This window comes from Bufo gargarizans, chromosome 5 (genome assembly GCF_014858855.1).
Source record: "Bufo gargarizans isolate SCDJY-AF-19 chromosome 5, ASM1485885v1, whole genome shotgun sequence".
Lineage (NCBI taxonomy): Eukaryota > Metazoa > Chordata > Amphibia > Anura > Bufonidae > Bufo > Bufo gargarizans.
In genome coordinates, this window is record NC_058084.1 from 383,610,572 (window position 1) to 383,633,917 (window position 23,346).

A 23,346-nucleotide genomic window follows, 5' to 3' on the forward strand; every position below is an offset into this window, starting at 1 on the left:
TTATGTCCATAATAGCAACAGAAAAACGGAATGAATAAAAAAAAAAAAAATTGATCTGTCACATAAGAGTCATCAGTTGTGCCCTATGGATCCCATTAACTATAATGACAGACCTCCCAAGTATCCCTCTTTTGGAGGGACAGTTCCTATTTTTGACCCAAGTCCCTCTGTTACTGTTTGCTCCATAAATGTCCCTCTTTCATCTGATTTATAGATTTGCATTATTATATATACATTATTGATTCAATGTAATGGAGTTCATCGAGTTTCCATCATGATGTTCCTTATTCTACAGAACCAAAGTAATGCTGCATGCTGTAAAACAGTGGTTTGAGACTTTAGGCTGCATGCACATGTACAGACATTTTTCCTTTTTTTCTGCTCCATTCTGTTACGCGTGGCACCCAATGGACACTACTGACTACAATGAGATCGGTCAGGTTATTGTCAAGAAGCCCAGAATTTTACCAGACAAAATACCACAGCATACCAGGCTATTTTGTCTGGATTTTTTTAATAGACTGTGCAGATGTAGTGAGTCGTCAGGTGGTCTGGTGGGAAGTGGTGCTCGTATCCAGGGATGCCGGCCCATACATTCAAGTAGAAGAAGTGAAACAGCACTTTGAGACATTTTGGCTAAACAGCCTTTTTTAAACTGTGAAAAGAGCTGTTTAGTCGAAATGCGTCACGCGTGCCTGTATTTTGTTCATGGCAATAGAGTGAAGATTGTTTTGCATCAAAAAGTGAGCCCTGTTCCACTTCTGCTTAATAGAATCTGTGACATATGTGAACATAGCTTTAAGCATGACTGAAACTGATTATATAAAAACCATCATTACAGGTCCCTGAAATAAAAAATCTTATTAGAGTCCTTACTGACATGAATGTAGCACTGGTGTTTTTTACCTTTTAAAAAGATGCCAGAGAAAGCACAATAATTTTTTTTTTGTCCTGTATTTTTGTGGCAATTTTTTCAGCTTTTTTTGCACACCGTGGCTCAGATTTACTAATGTGTCTGAACCAAAAAAAAATGTTTAAAAAGTGTCACAAAAAGGCACAGTTTAGTGCTACTAGGGTTTTGCACTTTTTTCCAACATGCTCAACGAGGGGACGGAGCTTAGTAAAAAAGGGTGGGGCCCAAAATGCACCAGAATTTTATAGTAAAAATTTGTTAACAAGTAAGCCAACCAATAGTTGGTATAAAGTCACAGAAAATAGTCTATCCATGCACCAGATTTATCATCCGGCCTGAGCCTGTCATGACTGGTAGGCAGCAGTTCAGACCTGACTTCCAACCACACCACTGTCCCTACCTACTTGGCCAATCTACCCTAAATGGCTGTCCCCAACTGGGCGACTGTCCCTGACCTGACTAAATGCACAGGACCTACTTGGGGGGGACAAAAGGGGGAGTCACACAGGAGGAGTTAAAACCAGAGAATACAGCCAGGGAGCAAAACAAACTCACAATAGTATACCAAGCAGAGTCAAAGCCAGGAGGTAACTCAGAACCATAATCAGCAGTCAGGTGAAGTCAATAACAAACACAAACATAAAACAGAAACTAAGAAGGTCAGAAATCCACATGAAACACATACAAAGCATGAGGCAACAAGACTAAATCACAAGTAACTGTGGCCAGCAGTGCCTATTTAAATACCCTGTCTTCAGGAAGCACATGATGCTGGAGGAGACCCTGAGTGGCCTGGTGAACCTGCCCCCTGAAAGGCCGACCAGCTCCGCTTTCAACAGAGCTGATTGTCACAGCGATAGAGGGGCATTAGCGGTGCAGTAATAGCAGAATGCTATTGGGGTGCTGTGCTGGCAATTAGCCTATGAACTGTAGTTGCTTTGTCAGACACTGCCAGATACATCCTTTCAGGTCAGAGGCTGAACACAGTATGGCTATTCTTCTACTTCAGCATATTTCCCTCCCTCCTGCACCCCTAATTGGCTGATCAGATGAAGCCCTCCTCCCCTCCCTCTCAATGTCTCCTCTTCATCTTCATCTTCATCCTCACCTGTTTTACCCACCAATTTTCATAGTAAAATGGCAGTGGTGTCGTTTTTGCATGATTCATCCAAAACAAATTACCAAAGCTTTGGACCCATTTGGCTAATTTTTGTGAAACTCGTAACAAATTTGATTAATCTACAATTGATTTGCTCATCTCTAATGCATATGAACTATTGTCTTCAGTGTTGTCTTCAAAATGATGAAAATGTTTTTCTCATTCTCAAATACTGCTCAGGATATGGACATTTGATTGACACAGAATAGGTAGCTGACATTGCAGCGAGCCCCTGAGAAGCTGGTGCAGGGAATGGGAGTGGTAATGGCCCTGGGTATCAGTGCGGTGGAAATCTAGGTTGAAGAATGAGGCCAGAAATGAACATATAACATTTTACTATGTGCAAAATATAACTTCTGGTACATTCAATAGCAGCAGATTCAAAATGCCACTTGCTAAGGTATAGAGGCAGGTTGGATGGCTGCAACTTAGCACTTTTAGATATAGGTGTCCACTATCTGGTTCGCACTGTAACTTTAACTGGCCTAGCGGTAGTTTTGGGTGATGGGTGTCTGAGCCATAGTCCCTCACGTTTCAGTAGTGTCTGAAATGGATGATTTTGTTGATCGGTCTGATGTCTTGCCTCTCAAAGATTTTTTTCAGGCAGGAATAACTTGATCCTTCTGGAGAATCTTTTCAATTGGTAGGAGCTCAACAGCATGCTTCTTGTCCTGTCTACACAGGAACTTCCTCTCCTGGCAGGAAGTAGGACCAGCCCACTCCTACCAAGGGAGGAGGAACAGTTAGGTTAGCCTGCAAAACTTTGCCATCCATTCTCCTTTTGCTGGAATATACTGCCAAATAACATGAAATGCATGGCATTATAATACATAACTGTACACAGCATATTTGGGGTAACCCCCTAGTCAGGGGTACTGCAACATCATGTCATGACATTTGCTCTGCAATCCAATGCAAGTTTTATCTGCTTCCCCAGTGACCTTCCAACTTAAAAATCCTTTAAAACTATTAAATAAAATGTTAACATTTGTTGAAGCTTTTTAAAATATACTCGACAGAGAGTTTACTTTACATAAATTTGATTATGCATATAATATACTCTAAGGCCTCTTGCACACGACCGTATGTATTTTGCGGTCCGCAAAAAACGGATCCGCAAAAAATACAGATGACATCCGTGTGTATTCCGTATTTTGCAGAACAGCTGGCCCCTAATAGAACAGTACCATCCTTGTCCTGTATGTCTGGTAATAGAACAGAAATACGGATATACAGAAACGGAATGCACATGGAGTAACTTCCGTTTATTTTGCGGACCCATTGAAGTGAATGGTTCCGCATACAGTCCGCAAAAAAATGGAACAGACACAGAAAGAAAATACGTTTGTGTACAATAAGCCTAATAGAAATACATTTTTACATCATTATTTTCTTGCTGCTCCTGGAGAAAATACTATTTAATTCTTTCCGATTCTTTTAATATCTCTTACTGCAGGGATATTTTTTTCCTGTAAAGTGAACATTGAACATTGCACAACTGAAAATTCTTATCATGCATTCCCATACATAAAAGTCCTAGAAACTGCTGCATGGAACTCACCCAAGATACTGTGTGCAAACTAGGATGGCGCTACCCCGAAGTGCATTTTGGCGTGACGGGGTTGTTGCCGAAATGCACGTCGGGGTAGCACCATCCTGGTTTGCACACAGTATCTTGGGTGAGTTCCAGTTGCTGGGACTTATGTATGGGAATGCATGTGATTTTGCTCCCTGGTACTATATTCAACCTCCTGTTTAACCACTGTTGATTGTCATTATGGATACTTGACATGGGACATACCCGTATAATAAAAATAAAAATTATGTATGATTTTGCAATATAATCACATTTATTCTGTGTGCTGCCAGGATGGTATTTTCTTCTGCCACCTTTCCTTTTAATGTGACATTTGTTTTACATATTTTGTGATTAATAAAATACTATACTTTTTACATGTACTTTTTGAGCTCCATTATTTGTTTAATTCTTTTTCTCTGCTTGGGAGCTTGTACCAGGATATTTTGGAGCTGCACCCCCTATTTAGCCACAATACAAAATATCTTAGCATTGTGTCTTTAGCTACTGTGCAGATGTAGTGTCCCACTAGGTAAAGGTGGGCACTGCACAGGTTAATGTGTTGCATTGCATTAAATGTCATGTGTTTGTTTTCCCTGTATTATCTGGGTGTCAGGCCTGTCAGGGTGTAGTTTAGCCTCCCAGACGTTAGAGGGAGCTGGAGAGCCCTAGTTACATATAGGAAGGCCCAGACAGGGAAGTGTTAGTTCATTCCAGGGGACTAGAGGAGTCAGCTCGTCCACCTGAAGCTCCTGAGGCTAGGATCAGCTCAGTAGAGACACCCCAGTTGAAGGATCCAACCTCCTGGGAGAAGCTTACAGTTACCCACCTGAAAGGAGGAGGCGTCCCAGGGTAAGCCAAGTGCCCCTGATAGGCAGAGGAACTTAGGAACCATTGCAAGCAGTATAATACCTGAGGAAGGAAGTAACCAAGGATATAAGCCACCCTTTTAGGCATCCGGGCCTTGGGAGATATAAAGCCAGAGCAGGAGTTCTAGAAAGGACATTGTACAGTGATTCTGGGAAAGGTACAACCTGCTGCTGAGTGCTTGTGGAATTTACCCTCAGTGTAATTTGCATGACTATTGCCTGCCGTATTGTGAATAAGCCCCTTTTGTGGAACTGTAATACAGAGACTGTGCTACACCTGCTGTACATAGTTGGATTGTCCAGTAAAGTTTACGTTTGGTTCACTGCATACTTGTGTACCTTCGTCATTCCAACCACCAACCGGCGTGCCACCGGCCAAAGGCACTGGCGTCACGAATACCACAGGGACCTTGCCCCAGGCACACAAAATACCTATAACATCCAGGGCACCTCAACTACCATCAGGCCTGGTCCCTATCTACAGAGCGTGCCCCAGAGGAACTGTGTCTACCTCTCCTTCACTGCCACGCGCCTGCCCAGGGTTCCGCAAATATAGTGAGTACCCTCGATTGCCCATAACTGTGACCTCACTTCGTCATACCCTGCAGGTCTGGCGTGTTGCATAAATTGGCGTCACGAACAGGATCCGAATATTCCTGCGCCATAGCGGATTTAAGAACTGTGTGCTGAAAATTATCTTAAAGTGACAAGCCCTAATTATTTTATTGCAAATTGCTGGGCCAAAGTGAACTGTAATAATTGCGGTGTGAAGATTGCATTGTATGGACTATTTTCTGCCGATTTGAGTCACCGCTTGCTGTCAGTGAATAGACAGCCATATTGCTCATTTAACCTGATCGGATTACAAGTGCGCCTCGTGGAGCTGTTTGGCGCGAAAAAGAGGACTTTGGCGCGAAAAGAATCAGGCGGAGCCATCGCCCAGCCAACCAGGAAGAAGAACCCCGCCCACCGGAGTCCCGGAGCTACGAGAGGCCGCGCCTACCTGCTGACGCGGTACGCAAGACGTCCGACACCCGTAGCTGCGCATCTCGCGAGACTTGGAGCGAGCACCACCGGAGTGAGTACTGACTTTAAAAACTGTTACCGGCTTCTCCGCTTACCTGTCCGGAAGCTCCCCGACCCCTGCCAAGCCACCGGAGGGATCCCCGCTAGTCGTGAAAGACTTGTCTAAAAAAAAAAAAAGTTTAAGTTACTACCATAGCCGCTCCGGTCCGCTCCGCTACATTTAAAGGGCCATACCCACCTAGCAACACCATGTCTGCGGTTGAGGAAATCGCACAGGCAGCCCCAGTCGTGCCTGCCGAAGTACCCGCAGCCGACTCTGGGGCCCCTGCCGTCGCGGCACCGCCAAGCCTGATGCCGCTAACCATGCCATACTATTTCGGGGCCCCCTGGTTCCCACGTTATTCAGGGGAAGCCCACAAGTTAAAAGACTTTAAGGAACAAATACTGGCTCTGTTCCGGCTTTATCCCATCAATGCTGAGCAGCAAATGGAGATCCTCTTAGCTCAATTAGAAGGGGCCGCCCGCAGGGAAGTAATGTCATGGCCCCGTTCTGAGAAAAATAGCCTGGAACAGATCTTTGAACGTTTGGGCACCACGTTTGAAGCCAGAACGGTGTCAGAAGTTAAAATGCGTTTCTTCAGCAGAAAACAGCAACCTGGAGAGTCGCTCCGTGATTTTGCCCTGTCTTTACAGGAGACGCTGAGAGCTGTAGTCCAAGTGGATCCTAAAGAAGCTGAGGACCAGGACCGGACTCTTAGAGAGCAATTCATTGCAGGCATAAGTACTGAACATTTAAAGGGCCAGCTGCGGATGTTGTCAGCTCAACACCCTCACTGTACATTCCTGGATTTTAAAGAATTGGCCATCAGCATACTGGGCCAGAACCCTGCTCCAGGGCCAGCAACCTTCCCTGAACCCCAGGCTTGTCAGCCAAAGACTATTAATGTGGGGTCTGCAGGAGTCAGTCAAGCCACCCAAGCTCCAGTCACGGATGTAGTGGCAGCATTAATGGAGCAAGTGAACTATCTTACTCTAAGTCTGGAGAAGGTGTGCAAAAAGATAGAGGAGTGGGAGAGACCGTTATTACTAGAAGATAAGGATCCCCTTCCTCCCAGGCTCCCACCTGCATATGGAGATGTGTATCCAAAAGAGCCTGATGGGCGACTGAAGTACCGACCCAGAAGTAGAAAACAGCCTGTCTGCCAACATTGCAAGAAATATGGACATACCGAATCCATGTGCTGGCAGTTAAACGACTAACCCCTGAGGCAGAGGACCGCCCCTCGGGAGGTAGAACAGAAGGTCCAAAGGATCCAAACTGGATGCCTAAGTATGTCGGGTCCCGTCCGAAAATTAAGATATGTATCAACGGGATACCCTTTGAAGCCCTGTTGGACACCGGGTCACAGGTCACCACCATTCAACGGCCTGCCTTTGACAAGTTCTGGGATCCAAGTCTCCTCACCCAGCCACCAGAGTCCTGGCTAGATATTATCGCTAGCAACGGTAAGCCAGTGAAAGTGCATGGGTATTGGGAACCTACTCTTCAGGTGGGAGAAGCCACCCTGCCACAGCAAGGCGTGATTGTGGTACAAGCCGGAGGTAAAGGAGGACACCCCGTGATCTTAGGGACTAATGTTCTTAAAAATTGTTACTCCGAAGTGCTTGAAGCATTGAACCAAACCATATCATCCGCCTCACCTGCTTCCAGAAGAGTTATTCAGAAAACTATTAGCGTGCTGTGCGCTCAACAAAGGTTCGCCAACAAGAAAGGAGAAATTTGCACTGTCCGGATCCGGGATAACCGGCCGGTGGTTTTGCCTCCAAATTCCCAGATCATCCTGTGGTGCCGTGCTGTATTAGGGATCCAGGGCCAGGACTATCAAGCCCTAGTGGAACCTATTCCTATTAAGGATCATCCTTTCGTACGGACAGCCAAGAGCATGGTGACCGTGTCCCAAGGTAAAGTGCCTGTTCGTTTAATCAACTTTGGTGATCATCCCGTTACCCTCTTTAAACATTGCCCCGTTGCTCAGCTTTTACAGGTGTCTTTCCAGGATGTGATCCGTCTGCCTGCCGCGGAGGCGTTCCAGACCGCGCAGAGCAGCAGTACCCCTACGGCATCCTGGTGGGAAGAACTACATGTGGGGAACGAATCCACCCCAAAGGAGCAAATAGAGGGGGTCCTGAAGCTGGTGAAGGAGCACCACCAGGCTTTCAGCAAACACTCCACAGACTATGGAGAGGTCAGTGTGATCAAACATACCATACCCACTGGCTCTCACCCTCCTATTAAGGAGAGGCACAGACCCATACCACCTACTACCTATCAGTCTGTGAAAGAGATGATAAAAGAGATGAAAGACTCTAACATAATCCGGGACAGCCATAGTCCCTGGGCTGCGCCCCTAGTACTTGTTCGAAAAAAAGATGGCGGCATAAGGTTCTGCGTGGATTACAGGAAAATTAATCAAATCACCCACAAGGATGCATATCCATTGCCACGCATCGAGGAGTCCTTGACTGCCCTGGGGTCATCAGCCTATTTCTCCACCTTGGACTTAACCAGCGGGTACTGGCAGGTACCCATGGCCCCAGAAGATCGAGAAAAGACTGCTTTTACTACACCTATGGGCCTGTTTGAATTTAATTATATGCCGTTTGGACTGTGTAATGCTCCAGGGACGTTCCAGAGGCTGATGGAACGTTGTTTAGGCCATAGGAATTTTGAGACGGTGTTATTATACCTGGATGACGTCATTATATACTCCAAGACGTATGAGGACCATCTAAAGCACCTGGGTGAGGTGTTTCAAGTTCTTTCTAAATATGGCCTCAAAATCAAGCCATCCAAGTGCCACCTGCTGAAACCAGCCGTCAGATATCTCGGGCACATTGTCAGTGCCGAAGGAGTACAGCCTGACCCTGACAAACTTGCGGCTGTCCGTAACTGGCCTACTCCTACGACCGTGAAAGAGGTGAGAAGCTTTCTCAGTTTTGCAGGGTACTATAGGCAATTCATCCCGCATTTCGCACAAATTGCGGATCCCATCCAGGAACTCTTGAGGGGGCATCCAAAGAAGAGCCCAAAGACTCCTATTCCTGTTGAATGGAATGAAGAGCGGGAAATTGCCTTCCAACTCCTAAAGCAGAAGTTGACTGAACCCCCTGTTCTGGGTTACCCAGACTATCAGAAGCCATTCCACCTCTACACAGATGGCAGTAAAAGAGGCCTGGGGGCCGTGTTGGCTCAAGTGCAAGATAACAAAGAAAGGGTGATTGCCTATGCCAGCAGATCCCTGAAGGGAGCTGAAAAGAACGACCAGAATTACAGTTCTTTCAAGCTGGAGTTTCTTGCCTTAGTGTGGGCTGTGACCGAAAAGTTTAAGGACTATCTCGCTGCCACACCGTTTGTTGCCTTCACAGATAATAATCCCCTGGCACATCTGAATACAGCCAAATTAGGGGCACTGGAGCAAAGGTGGGCCTCCCGCCTGGCCAACTATGATTTTACCGTGAAGTACCGGGCAGGCCGCTCCAATGAGAACGCTGATGCTCTGTCACGACTCCCCACTACAGAAGCCCCAGATGAACTGAAAGATGCCTGGGAAGAGGTGGAGATGCCAGCGTTTTATAACAAATTTACCCAGCAGGATAATATACGTACTGAAGTTTCCCCTGCTGCTGATCCTTCCTCATCAGATGGTCCTGAGTCCAGAGGCGATCAAGAAAGATGGATTAAGCTCCAGTCCGAAAGTAGAGTCCTCGGTGAACTGCTCGACTTCCTTATCAGTGGAAAAGTCCCTGAGAGGATCCGCAGGAAGAGTGCAGACCCAGAGCTAGTGAGACTGTGGAGACATCGCCATCAACTATTCCTTCAAAAGGGCCTGTTGCTCAGGAGGAGTCTGGATCCAGTGTCCTATGATAGAGTGTATCAAATTCTCCTGCCACGCCGGGATGCCAGCCTGGTGCTGGATATGTATCACAACCAGTCCGGACACTTCGGTGTGCAAAAGACTGAGGCCACCATTCGCAGAAGATTCTATTGGATCGGGATGAGAGAAGATATCGAGAAATGGTGCCGAGAATGCACTGCCTGTGCTGTGGGGCGAACTGAACGCCATGACCAGAGGGCGCCTCTCCATCCCATCGTAAGTAAGGCTCCTTTAGAACTTGTTGCCATTGATCATGTAAAGTTAGAGCCGAGTCGCTCAGGGTATACATATGCCATGACTATAATTGATCACTTCACTAAGTTTGTCGTAGCAGTGCCTGTGAAAGACCTGACAGCAAAGACCACAGCGGAGGCGTTCTGGAAGCATTTCCTGCTGCCCTACGGTTGCCCAGAAAGGATCCTCACCGATCAAGGGTCCGCATTTGAGTCACAGCTGTTCCATGAGATGTGCCTGCTACACAACTGCCAGAAGGTCCGGACCACCGCCTATCATCCGCAAGGTAACGGACTCTGTGAGAAAATGAATAAGACTCTCATTGAAATGCTGAGAGCAGTACCCCCTGAGACGAGGGGAGATTGGCCTACTTTGTTGCCGCAGCTTATGTACACTTACAACAACACCATCCACTGTTCCACCGGTTATACCCCGTTCTATTTGATGTTCGGCCGACAAGGGAGATTGCCTGCGGACCACTGCCTAGGGGTACAAGTGCCGGATGAGATCAACCCCCTGCCCAAGACTGACTGGGTAGTGGAGCACCAAAGGCGTCTCCTTAATGCTAAGGAGATTGTCCAAGAACGGATGGAGATTGTCCGAGAAAGGCAGCAGAAAGACTTTGACCAGACTGCCCATGCGGGACCCCTGGCTCTGGGAGACAAGGTATGGTTGAAAAACAACCACCGGACCAGTAAGTTGGACAGCAAATGGGAAAGGATTCCCTATATCATCAGTGCCATACCTAATGCTGCGGCCCACATTTACCAGATCTCCAGGGAAGGAAAAGGTCCCCAAGTTGTTCACAGGAACCGCCTCAAGCCCTGTATAGAAGGAGAACCAGCGGCGGAGGAGATGGAACCCGAGCCTACTGAGGAAGAGTTGCCGGCTCCACCTATGGACCCCATGCAGGCTGTGGAGAACTTAATCCATGATAAAGAGCCACTCCACTGGGCCCTCACGCCTTGGTTGAATCTATTGGTTCCTGCTCCTGTTCCTGTTAGCCCTCAGCCTCCTGAAGAAGCTCCAGAGGCAATGGGCTCCTCTGACATTCCTGAGGCCAGGCAGGAAGAATCCCTGCCAGTAAGGAGGTCTACCCGTTCTACCAGGGGGCATCGTCCTGTGAGATTTGTGGACTACGTTATGGGACCAGGTAGCCCCTCACGGGAAACCCCTGTTTAACCATTACAAGCCTGGGTACGGACTCATGTTGTTCTTTGAGCCTCCAAGGACTTATGTTTATCTACATTTTATATGGACTATCCTGGTTTATTGATACGCTGTGCCAGGTCAGCGCCCCTGTTCCCTCACATTATCCTGAGAGAAGAGAACGACGCCCCTTGTCACCACTCCTTCCCGTGATCCATATTGCCCACTGTTGTGTTGTTAAATGTGGTGAATATTGCATATGTATGTTCTCTGCTATCTTTCAGGTTGCCGCTTCCAGATGGGCGGACCCTCCATGTTGCGCCGAGGACGGGCAACGTTATAGCATGGGGGTATGTAGTGTCCCACTAGGTAAAGGTGGGCACTGCACAGGTTAATGTGTTGCATTGCATTAAATGTCATGTGTTTGTTTTCCCTGTATTATCTGGGTGTCAGGCCTGTCAGGGTGTAGTTTAGCCTCCCAGACGTTAGAGGGAGCTGGAGAGCCCTAGTTACATATAGGAAGGCCCAGACAGGGAAGTGTTAGTTCATTCCAGGGGACTAGAGGAGTCAGCTCGTCCACCTGAAGCTCCTGAGGCTAGGATCAGCTCAGTAGAGACACCCCAGTTGAAGGATCCAACCTCCTGGGAGAAGCTTACAGTTACCCACCTGAAAGGAGGAGGCGTCCCAGGGTAAGCCAAGTGCCCCTGATAGGCAGAGGAACTTAGGAACCATTGCAAGCAGTATAATACCTGAGGAAGGAAGTAACCAAGGATATAAGCCACCCTTTTAGGCATCCGGGCCTTGGGAGATATAAAGCCAGAGCAGGAGTTCTAGAAAGGACATTGTACAGTGATTCTGGGAAAGGTACAACCTGCTGCTGAGTGCTTGTGGAATTTACCCTCAGTGTAACTTGCATGACTATTGCCTGCCGTATTGTGAATAAGCCCCTTTTGTGGAACTGTAATACAGAGACTGTGCTACACCTGCTGTACATAGTTGGATTGTCCAGTAAAGTTTACGTTTGGTTCACTGCATACTTGTGTACCTTCGTCATTCCAACCACCAACCGGCGTGCCACCGGCCAAAGGCACTGGCGTCACGAATACCACAGGGACCTTGCCCCAGGCACACAAAATACCTATAACATCCAGGGCACCTCAACTACCATCAGGCCTGGTCCCTATCTACAGAGCGTGCCCCAGAGGAACTGTGTCTACCTCTCCTTCACTGCCACGCGCCTGCCCAGGGTTCCGCAAATATAGTGAGTACCCTCGATTGCCCATAACTGTGACCTCACTTCGTCATACCCTGCAGGTCTGGCGTGTTGCACAGACCTACAGTATGTGCCATGGTTACAGACTACAAACTTTTGTGCAGTCTGGTTCCACAGGTTCCTCTGATCTGTTAGTTGTTAGACCAGGAGCTAAGTTGTCATTCAACACCTGCTCGAGGATGGCATGGTACAAGACAGAGCTCAAAAATAAAGGTGGCCATACACTTAACTGACAACTACCGGATTTCCTACACCATAAGAAGCAGACTTTATGATGCACCAAGGAGAGAAATAAGAAAAAAACTAGTTTTCATCAGACCTCAGATCAGACCCCAGTCTTCATCAACCTCAGATTAGACACCCAAAGCAGACCCCCATTCCTCATCATTTCTCAAATCAGACCCCCATCAGACCACCATTCATCATCAGACCTCAGATCAGCTCAGAATAGGTCCTCATTCCCCATCAGACCCTCATCAGACATCAGATGAGACATAAAATAAATAAAATTTCCTCTCCTTCTCTGGACATGGCACTCAAATCAGACCCCAGGCTTTTTTTCAGCCTCAAATTAGACCCCCAAATCCCCCCCCCCCCATTTCTCATCAAGGCCTCATATCAGACCCACATCAAACCTTATAAAAGGACCCCCATAGCTCATAAGACTTCAGATCAAACCCCAATCAGACCTCATATTAGATCCCCATTCCCCATCAGACCCCCATCAGACCTCAGATAAGACATAAAATAAATAAATAAACTTTCCTCCCCTGCTGTGGACGGAGGACCACTGGAAGATCTTCCTGCACTCACTGCTCCCTGGTCTCCTTCTGCTGGCGCCGCCAGCTGTGACCTAATGTCACACAGTGTCAGGTGCATGCTTACACTGTGCAACGTCGGGTCGCAGCACAGGGCAAGGCAGCAGCAGAATACCTGGGAGCGGTGAATAGAGCCAGCACAAGGAGAGCTGTATTCATCGATCCCCAGTCCTACTGTGTACTAGTGAGCGCCCATAATGGAAGCACTCACTAGTATTCGCTTCATAAAATGCACTGGTATTTTTTCACACTTTTTTTTTGGGGGGGGGGGGGGGGGTGCGTCTTATAGTGTGGTAAATACAGTATTACTCTCCAACCACCTTCTACACATGCATGATTGGCATGGCCAAGTGTTTATGTATTCACAATTGTGAAAAGGGAACTGCTGTCAGACACCCTGACAGTGACATCTCCCTTGAGAACAAAAGAATTAGGCATGTTAAACTCAGACATGTCCTGGATCTAAAGATATTAACACATATATGATATGGTGTAATCTACTGGAGAAGCTAAAATATAATTTTAAATGTTCAAACAGAAGGCCTCTTCTTTGCATTTCTATTTATATATGTATATATGCCATATGGTAAAACTGGAAATAAACTGGAAATAAGTTTAACTGATCCAAAACCATAAAAACTCTTCACACCACAGTGGAGGCATCATACTGATGAACTGCTTTACAATAACATCTGAACATGTAGATAAGAAGTTCATGTAGTGTCCTGAAGTTTCCAGAAATAGGAAGAAATGGTTCTTCCCTCCATAGGGCCCCAGCTGACCAGGACAATTAAGGGGTTGAGAAGCTCCACACGATTTTATTAATATTTAGCATAATAATAGTTAAAAACATTGATAGATTTCAACTAGGTTAGTAGGATACTTAGCAAAGAAATAAAAGGGTTACTGGTATAGCAATCTCAGATAGTCACCAAGGCAAGGTGGGCAACATCTCTTTAATGTTTACACCGCGCCTACATAATTAAGAAGACTGAGTTCTCAAGGGCAATAATAAAGGAGTGATATTAAAATATGATTATCTTACCAGTTCCTGTAACTTCGCTGGAAACAAGTGAATCCACTGAGAGAGGAAATAAGTAGCAGCACAATGGACATTGTGGCTCACATTAGCACTGTTGCCATGCAGCACTCCATTCATCGAATCCAACCAAGGAATATACCTCCCGAGAGCTTGTATATTCTCAATATGTTTGCATCAGGGTTCCTCTGGGGCTCCAGTTCCCTCTCACTCTCCAAAAGCATACCTATATGTAAATTAGGCCTCTTTCACACTTGCGTTGTCCGGATCCGGCGTGTACTCCACTTGCCGGAATTACACGCGGGATCCGGAAAAACGCAAGTGAACTGAAAGCATTTGAAGACGGATCCGTCTTCAAAATGCTTTCAGTGTTACTATGGCAGCCAGGACGCTATTAAAGTCCTGGTTGCCATAGTAGGAGCGGGGAGCGGTATACTTACAGTCCGCGCGGCTCCCGGGGCGCTCCAGAGTGACGTCAGAGCGCTCCATGCGCATGGATGATGTGCCATGCGAGCACGTCATCCATGCGCATGGGGCGCCCTGACGTCACTCTGGAGCGCCCCGGGAGCCGCACGGATGGTAAGTATGCTGCTCCCCCGCTCCCCGCTACACTTTACCATGGCTGCCAGGACTTTAGTGTCCCGGCAGCCATGGTAACCACTCTAAAAAAGCTAAACGTCGCATCCGGCAATGCGCCGAAACGACGTTTAGCTTAAGGCCGGATCCGGATCAATGGCTTTCAATGGGCATTAATTCCGGATCCGGCCTTGCGGCAAGTCTTCAGGATTTTTGGCCAGAGCAAAAAGCGCAGAACTGAAGACATCCTGATGCATCCTGAACGGATTTCTCTCCATTCAGAATGCATTAGGATAAAACTGATCAGGATTCTTCCGGCATAGAGCCCCGACGACGGAACTCTATGCCGGAAGACAAGAACGCAGGTGTGAAAGAGCCCTTAGCCACTATGAAATTGATTCGAGCCTGTATCTGAGATAGTGAAATTGTGAGACTCATTGGACGCAGCAGCAGTTTATCGCAGCAGGCGCCATAGCCTACCGGTTTCTGCAGAGACCTGGGGCTTATGTCTGAGATCAACAATATCGCCATTCGCAGACATTTCCCCCTCAGAAGCCATGGTCAAATGTGGGAGCACACAATCTCGGGACCAAAACGCCCTACCATGGCTGAGATCGGGGAAGTCAGTCATACCAGGCTTCAAGTCCTATTACTAGTATATTCCAATGCAGGCCTGCAGGTGGCAGCACTGCATTTGAATATACAGAATTTTCTATTCAGTATTGCAATAAATTCCATTACTAAATAGAAAACGGCAATCTGATGACTGCATATTGTCAGGCCTTTAAGGTCCTAAAAAAATAAAATAAAAAAATTTGTAACCACTTAAGGACCACAGGTTTATACCCCCCTAGTGACCAGGCCCTTTTTTACAAATCGGCACTTCACAACTTTAACGGTTTATTGCTCGGTCATGCAACTTGGCACCCAAATTAATTTTACCTCCTTTTCTTCTCACAAATACAGCTTTGTTTTGGTGGTATTTGATTGCTGCTGAGATTTTTCGTTTTTCTGATATTAATCAAAATAGACCGCAATTTTCAAAAAAAAAGTGTATTTTTAACTTTCTCTGATTAAATTGTTCAAATATAATTACATTTCTATACAAGTTTGTGTCAGAATTTATTGTGCTACATGTCTTTGATAAAAAAAATCCAATAAGTGTATATTTATTGGTTTGCGCAAAAGTTATAGCGTTTACAAACTATGGTACAAAAATGTAAATTTCCGCATTTTGAAGCAGCTCTGACTTTCTGAGCACCTGTCATGTTTCTTGAGGTGCTAGAATGCCAGGATAGTATAAATACCCTCCAAATGACCCCATTTTAGAAAGAAGACACCCCAAAGTATTCGTGGAGGGGCATGGTGAGTTTATGTATGATTTAGTTTTTTTTTCACAAGTTAGCGGAAAATGACACTTTCTGAGGAAAAAAAAATATATAAAGTTTCCATTTCTGCTAAAATCCCCCACGGACTCACTATGCCCCTCAGTGAATACCTTGGGGTATCTACTTTCAGAAATGGGGTCATTTGTGGGGTGTGTTTACTGTTCTGGCATTTTGGGCGGGGCTAAATTGTGAGCAACCCTGTAAAGCCTAAAGGTACTCGTTGGACTTTCGGCCCCTTTGCCCACCTAGGCTGCAAAAAAGTGTCACACATCTGGTATCGCCGTACTCAGGAGAAGTAGGGCAATGTGTTTTGGGGTGTATTTTTACATATACCCATGCTGGGTGAGAGCAATATCTCTGTAAATTGACAACTTTTTATAATAAAATGTAAAAAGTTGTCATTTACAGAGACTTCTCCCACCCAGCATGGGTATATGTAAAATCACACCCCAAAACACATTGCCCTACTTCTCCTGAGTACGGCGATACCACATGTGTGACACTTTTTTGCAGCCTAGGTGCACAAAGGGGCCCAAATTCCAATGAGTACCTTTAGGCCCCCTTTCAAACGGGCGAGTATTCCGCGCGGATGCGATGCGTGAGTTGAACGCATTGCACCCGCACTGAATCCCGACCCATTCATTTCTATGGGGCTGTTCACATGAGCGGTGATTTTCACACATCACTTATGCGTTGCGTGAAAATCGCAGCATGCTCTATTTTGTGCATTTTTCACGTAACGCAGGCCTCAGAAATGAATGCAAGCAAGTGCGGATGTGGTGCGATTTTCACGCACGGTTGCTAGGAGACGATCGGGATGGAGACCCAATCATTATTATTTTCCCTTATAACATGGTTATAAGGGAAAATAATAGCATTCTGAATACAGAATGCTTAGTACAATAGCGCTGGAGGGGTTAATTTTTTTTTACAAAAAATTAACTAACCTTAGTCCACTTGATCGCGAAGCCCGGCTTCTCTTCTGTCTGTCTTCTGTGCTGTGTGCAGTAACAGGACCTGTGGTGACGTCACTCCGGTCATCACATGGTCCATCACATGATCAATCACCATGGTAAAAGATCATGTGCTGGATCATGTGATGACCGGAGTGACGTCACCACAGGTCCTGTTCCTCCACACAGCTAAGATGAAGACAGAAGGAGATGCCGGCTTCGTGATCAAGTGGACCAAGGTGAGTTAAATATTATTTTATTTATTTTTTTAACCCCTCCAGCGCTATTTTACTATGCATTCTGTATTCAGAATGCTATTATTTCCCCTTATAACCATGTTATAAGGGAAAATAATACAATCTACAGAACACCGATCCCATGCCCGAACTTCTGTGAAGACGTTCGGGTTTGGGTACCAAACATGAGCGATTTTTCTCACGCGAGTGCAAAACGCATTACAATGTTTTGCCCTCGCACGGAAAAATCGTGCGTGTTCCCGCAACGCACCCGCACATTTTCCTGCAACGCCCGTGTGAAAGAGGCCTTAGGATTTCACAGGGCATTTTTTAGGCATTTGAATTCCAAACTACTTCTCACGCTTTAGGGCCCCTAAAATGCCAGGGCAGTATAAATACCCCACAAGTGACCCCATTTTGGAAAGAAGACACCCCAAGGTATTCCGTGAGGGGCTTGGCGAGTTCATAGAAGATTTTTTTTTTGGGCACAAGTTAGCGGAAATTGATTTTTTATAGTTTTTTTCTCACAAAGTTTCCGTTTCCACTAACTTGGGACAAAAAGTTCAATCTTTCATGGACTCAATATGCCCCTCAGCGGATACCTTGGGCTGTCTTCTTTCCAAAATGGGGTCATTTGTGGGGTGTTTGTACTGCCCTGGCATTTAAGGGTCTCCACAATCATTACATGTATGGCCAGCATTAGGAGTTTCTGCTATTCTCCTTAGGCCGAATGCACACGGCCATGTTTCACGGCCGTGAGCGGTCCGTGGAACCACGGGCTGGATTCCTGCTGAGAGCAGGAGCGCACGGCGTCATTGGTTGCTATGACGCCGTGCGCTTCCTGCTGCCGCCGCAATACAGTAATACACTGGTATGATCTATACCAGTGTATTACTGTACTGCGGCGGCTGCAGGAAGCGCACGGTGTCATAGCAACCAATGATGCCGTGCACTCCTGCTCTCAGCAGGAATCCAGCCCGTGGTTTCACGGACCGCTCACGGCCGTGTGCATTCGGCCTTATATTGAGCATACGGGTAATGAGATATTTTTTTTCGTTCAGCCTCTGGGCTGAAAGAAAAAATGAACAGCACAGATTTCTTCATTCACATCGATCAATGTGGATGAAAAAATCTCTGCCAAAAAATGTGCAAAAAAAAAAAGGGGAAAGGCGTCTGCCAGGACATAGGAACTCCGCCCAACATCCAAACCCACTCAGCTCGTATGCCCTGGCAAACCCGATTTATTCATTCACATCAATCGATGTGGATGAATAAATCATTGCCAGAATTATTTTTTTTAATAAAAAATGTTTGCCAAAGCATAGGAACATCGCCGCCTCTTCAGCTCATAAGCCTCGGCAAACGTATCTTTTTTACTGCAGAGGAGAAATCTCGTCTTGCAGCGCCGCATACACCGACTTTGTGTAATCTGACAGCAGCGCAATGCTTCTGTCAGAATGCACATCAGAGCTGCAGCTAGTCGATCGCTTGGTCCGCCTAGAAGGTAAAAAAACAGGCCGCAACGCAATAAATTTATTAACATCAACTTTTATAAACTTTATATAATATTTGAAACAGAACATTAACTTTTTTGCTTACCTGTGATTTTTTTTTTTTTACCTTTAGAGGACAAACCTCTCCTTCCCCATGGGACAATGTGCAAAGCGCAAATGTGCAAAGTACATTATGCACTTTGTCCCAGGTGAAAGAAGAGGTTTGTGGCAGCTCTGTGTGAAAGGGCCCTAAGACCCCTGTGTGCCTGTCCTGTAAATTTGCAATCCCTATACTAATAGTGTACCTGTGTGTTGTACTTGCGGAAACACTCCCCTATGCATAGGGCAGGCTGGTCAGGACAGTCAGGACAAAAAACGGTGGTGTCATGCCTCATTCCAGCCCTGCTACAGACACAACATCTTTTTCTTGGGGAACGCTGAGTTGGGGTACCAGGATAGACACTCGGTAAGTGTCTGTCATGTAGCCGGTTAACTACATCAGGGACTTGGGGCACAGATCCTCCTGGATACATGAGTTCCGAAATGATCTCTTCCTGGAATTTTAGGAAGGATCCCGTTCTCCCAGCCTTACTGTAGAGAACAAAACTATTATAGACAGCCAATTGAATTAAATAAACAGACACCTTCTTATACCAGCGTCTGGTGCGGCGGGACCCTAAATAGGGAGCCAACATCTGGTCATTGAAGTCCACCCCTCCCATGTGAAGGTTATAGTCGTGGACAGAGAGGGGTTTCTCAATGACTGTAGTTGCCCTTTTAATTTGCACTGTCGTGTTTGCATGAATGGTGGACAGAAGGTAAACGTCCCTCTTGTCCCTCCACTTCACCGCAAGCAGTTCTTGGTCACACAAGGCAGCCCTCTCTCTCCGCAAGTCGAGTATGAACGAGCCGTTGGGGGAAGCACCGGCAACTAGGTCGGGCGGTGCCACAGCATTGAATTCCGACTAGATGTAAGTGCCGAAAGAGGGCCACGCTTGTGTAAAAATTGTCCACGTATAAGTGGTACCCCTTGTGGAGTAAGGGTGACACCAAGTCCCAGACAATCTTGCCACTGCTCCCCAGGTAGTCAGGACATCCGACCGGCTCCAGTTTTGAGTCTTTTCCCTCATAGACCCTAAAACGATATGTATAGCCTGTGGCCCTTTTACAGAGCTTATACAGTTTGACCCCATACCGGGTGCGCTTGCTGGGGATGTACTGTATGATGCCAAGGCGCCCGGTAAAATGTACTAGGGACTCGTCTATGCAGATGTTCTGATTGGGGGTATACACATCTGCAAATCTGGATGACAAATGGTCTATGAGGGGCCGAATTTTGTGGAGGCGGTCATAAGCAGGGTGGCCTCTTAAATGACAGGTTTTATTGTCAGTAAAATGCATAAAGCGCATGATGCCCTCAAAACGTGCCCTGGAAAAAGCAGCAGAGAACATGGGCATGTAATGTATTGGGTCTTTAGACCAATAGGACCGCAATACATTTTTTTAGTTAGACCCATGCTGATGATAAGGCCCAAAAATAATTTACATTCGGAAACGGTGACTGGTTTCCACCGGAAAGGCTGGGCATAGAAGCTTTCCGGATTGGTGGTCAACTAAGTCATAGAGATCCGCAGTGAAGAACAGCTCAAAAAACTCGAGGGCTGATCCTAAATGAGCTGTCTCCACGCAAACTCCAAACTGGGCGGTGAAAGGGGGTAATACGGGTACAGCGAAAGCAGGGGAGTGCCAATTTGGGTTTGCCAGCACCTCTGGGAGACTAAGGGTCCTGCGGGCCTGTGAACGTGGTGGCTGCGACGGGGGAGTTACTGCACGTGCCACCGTACCAGCTTGAACTGCCCTTCTGGTGCTCGCCACTTCACCAGGGAATTCGGCAGTGCTGGTAGAAGGTCCAGGATGTGCTGCGCTGCTGGTGTATGCCGCACCATAAAAAAGATCAGCGCTAGCACCACTCTGCTGCAAATGAGGCTCATCACACGGGGTATGCATTACACTGACATGGGATCGGGTACGCCTGACCGTAGCAGGGACCTCAACCTCGTCATCTTCACTAGACGTTAGAGTGCCACTGCTGTCTACAGGTTCCTATTCTGAACCACTGGATTCAGCGGGTGAGGCGTCCCCATCGCTTTCATCCATCACGGCCATTTTGGGCTAACTAAATTTAGGGGGTATTCCTCTGAGACTACCCAGGAAAAAGAGCACACCTGCCTAGTAAAAAGGAGTGCTTGCGAAGTAAAGCTGCGATCGCTAATAAAGATCCAGAAAGCTCAAAAGTGATCTTTATAGCGGCACAGCCAATGATCGCTGCCGGCAGGCTGTAGATGAACTTGTGAACTGCGCAATCCTGTGAACACGCGCTCCTGTGAGCGCGCGTTCACAGGAAATCTCGGGTCTCACGATATGACTCCGATAGGAGTCACTGAGCCTGAGACTGCCCCGCCCGGACGCCGATCGGCGTTACGTGTGCGGCAAGTGGTTAAAATATTTTAAAAAATCGAATTACCCCCTTTCTCAAAAGTTTTATGGAAATAAATAAAAATAAAAATTCCCTTTTTTTTTTCCAGTAACAAAACACAAGGGAAACTACACAAATTTGGTATCTCTGTAAGCATACTGACCCAGAGAATAAAGGGCACAGGTTTATTTTACCACATAGGAGATGCTATAAAAACAAAACCCATATAATTGTGCTGGAATCGAAATATTTTTCAAATCTCTTTCCAATTTTTTTCTAAATGATAAAAAAAGTTGAAAAAAATATAAAAATTCTAATCATTTCCCCAGAATAAACATTTAAATACATAAACACTGACAAAATAGACGACATTGGGCATTGCTGCATGTGAAAATATTTATCCTATACAGCTAACAGTATATCGGAGCAAAACATCAAAATGGCCGATTTTGTTCATCATTTCACCTCCCAAAAAGTTGAATAAAAAGGGACCAAAAAGTCTCACACACCCCAAAATGATATCAATAAAAACTACAGATCGTTGGTCAAAAAATTAACCCCTTACACAGCTCTGTAGACTAAATCAAAGTTATCAGAGTCAAAATATGGCGATGAAAAGAAAAAAAAATTCCAACATTTTTTTTTTAAGTACTAAAGTAAAAATATATACGGTATAAATGTGGTATCGCTGTAATCGTACTGACCTGGAGAATAAGCTGACCTGGAAAGTGAAGGTCACGAGTCTGTTTTACCGCATATGGAACGCCGTAGAAACAAAACCCATAAAACTGTGTTGAAATTGTGTTTTTTTTTCCAACTGCACCTCATTTGGAGTTTTTCCAGTTGGCCACTACATTGTATGCAATATTAAGTGGTGCCGTTAGAAAGTACAACTTGTCCTGCAAAAAACAATCCCTCATACAACTAGGTGAATTAAAAATGTAAAAAGTTATGGCTCTGGGGAGGTAATTAGTGAAAAATCGCCAGGGGTTGAAGGGGGTAATGAGTAGATAAATCTTAAAGGGAACCTGTTAACTGCACTATGCTGCCATCACTGAGTGAAGCTGATATGTTACAAGAATGTTTACAAGATTTAGCAACATCCTGTTATTTAAGAAGCATAATGTGCCAACCCTGTGAATATAAGATAATATATCATAGAAAAATGCCTCTTTCTCCACTTATGAGTCACTTCTTACAGGCGACCACCAAAGTATCAACTAATACAATACTGCGACTTGGTAATATTTTCTTAGGTCTGAAAGGTCCATACCACCCAGGGGCCAATTACTAATCATTGTATGAAACCTGATTCTGGGCGTCCTTTCTGGCCATACAATTCTGCTAATAATATGTTCTTTATGTTGCAGATCAAAAATGTACAGCAGAAATATTAAAGACCTGAAAAGATAAAGGATAATAGACGTGATCATCATCTTAATTGTAACAATTTTACCTGCCCATTAGGAGAAAATATGAGAGTATAGCTGTAAGATACACAGAATTTTCGGTGACGAGTGGTTATTATACATTCACCATTTAATTTTAATCTATCATTTACACTAATAGTATCCAGATTAACCCATTACAATCATTTAAATGCACTGTACATACAAATATGAGAATTATCCTAAACCATACCAGTTTTTTGAGCCCACACTATTGCTTTCTGGTACCGTACAGTCAGGTCCATAAAAACGGGCTTAATGTTAATGCAATTTTCTCTGTCTGTTGTATTATTCTGCGCTAGTGGTGAGAAAATGGGTGGGAGGATTAGGAACAGTAACAGCCCCCCCAGATTTGCAATGATTTATACCAGAAACTGGTGTAAATTATAGTCCAAGTGTAGGCCAGCTATGAAAAGTTTTAGTAAATCTGCCAGTCTTAGTAAATCTGTTGCCATGTGTTTTCAACTTTAAGATGTGGGCATTTACTTCTCAACCTATTGTAGGGCATGGGAATTAAAACCGTTTTCATACATTCCCCTCACCCAATTTAAGAGGCTCAAATGTAATCGGACAAACTAAAAGACATCACTTCTAATACTTGGTTGCTACCGTAATTGCCGTCTAGAATCCATAGACATTACTGGACATGATGGTAGGTTTCTTCCCTAATGCTTTCAGTACATGCTTGTTCTTTGGGCTTTTGAATTTCAGTGTTGCCTTCAGTAAGTGAATGCAGGCTTGCATGGAGGTCAGGTTATGGCATAGCCATTACTTAAAAGTCTTGG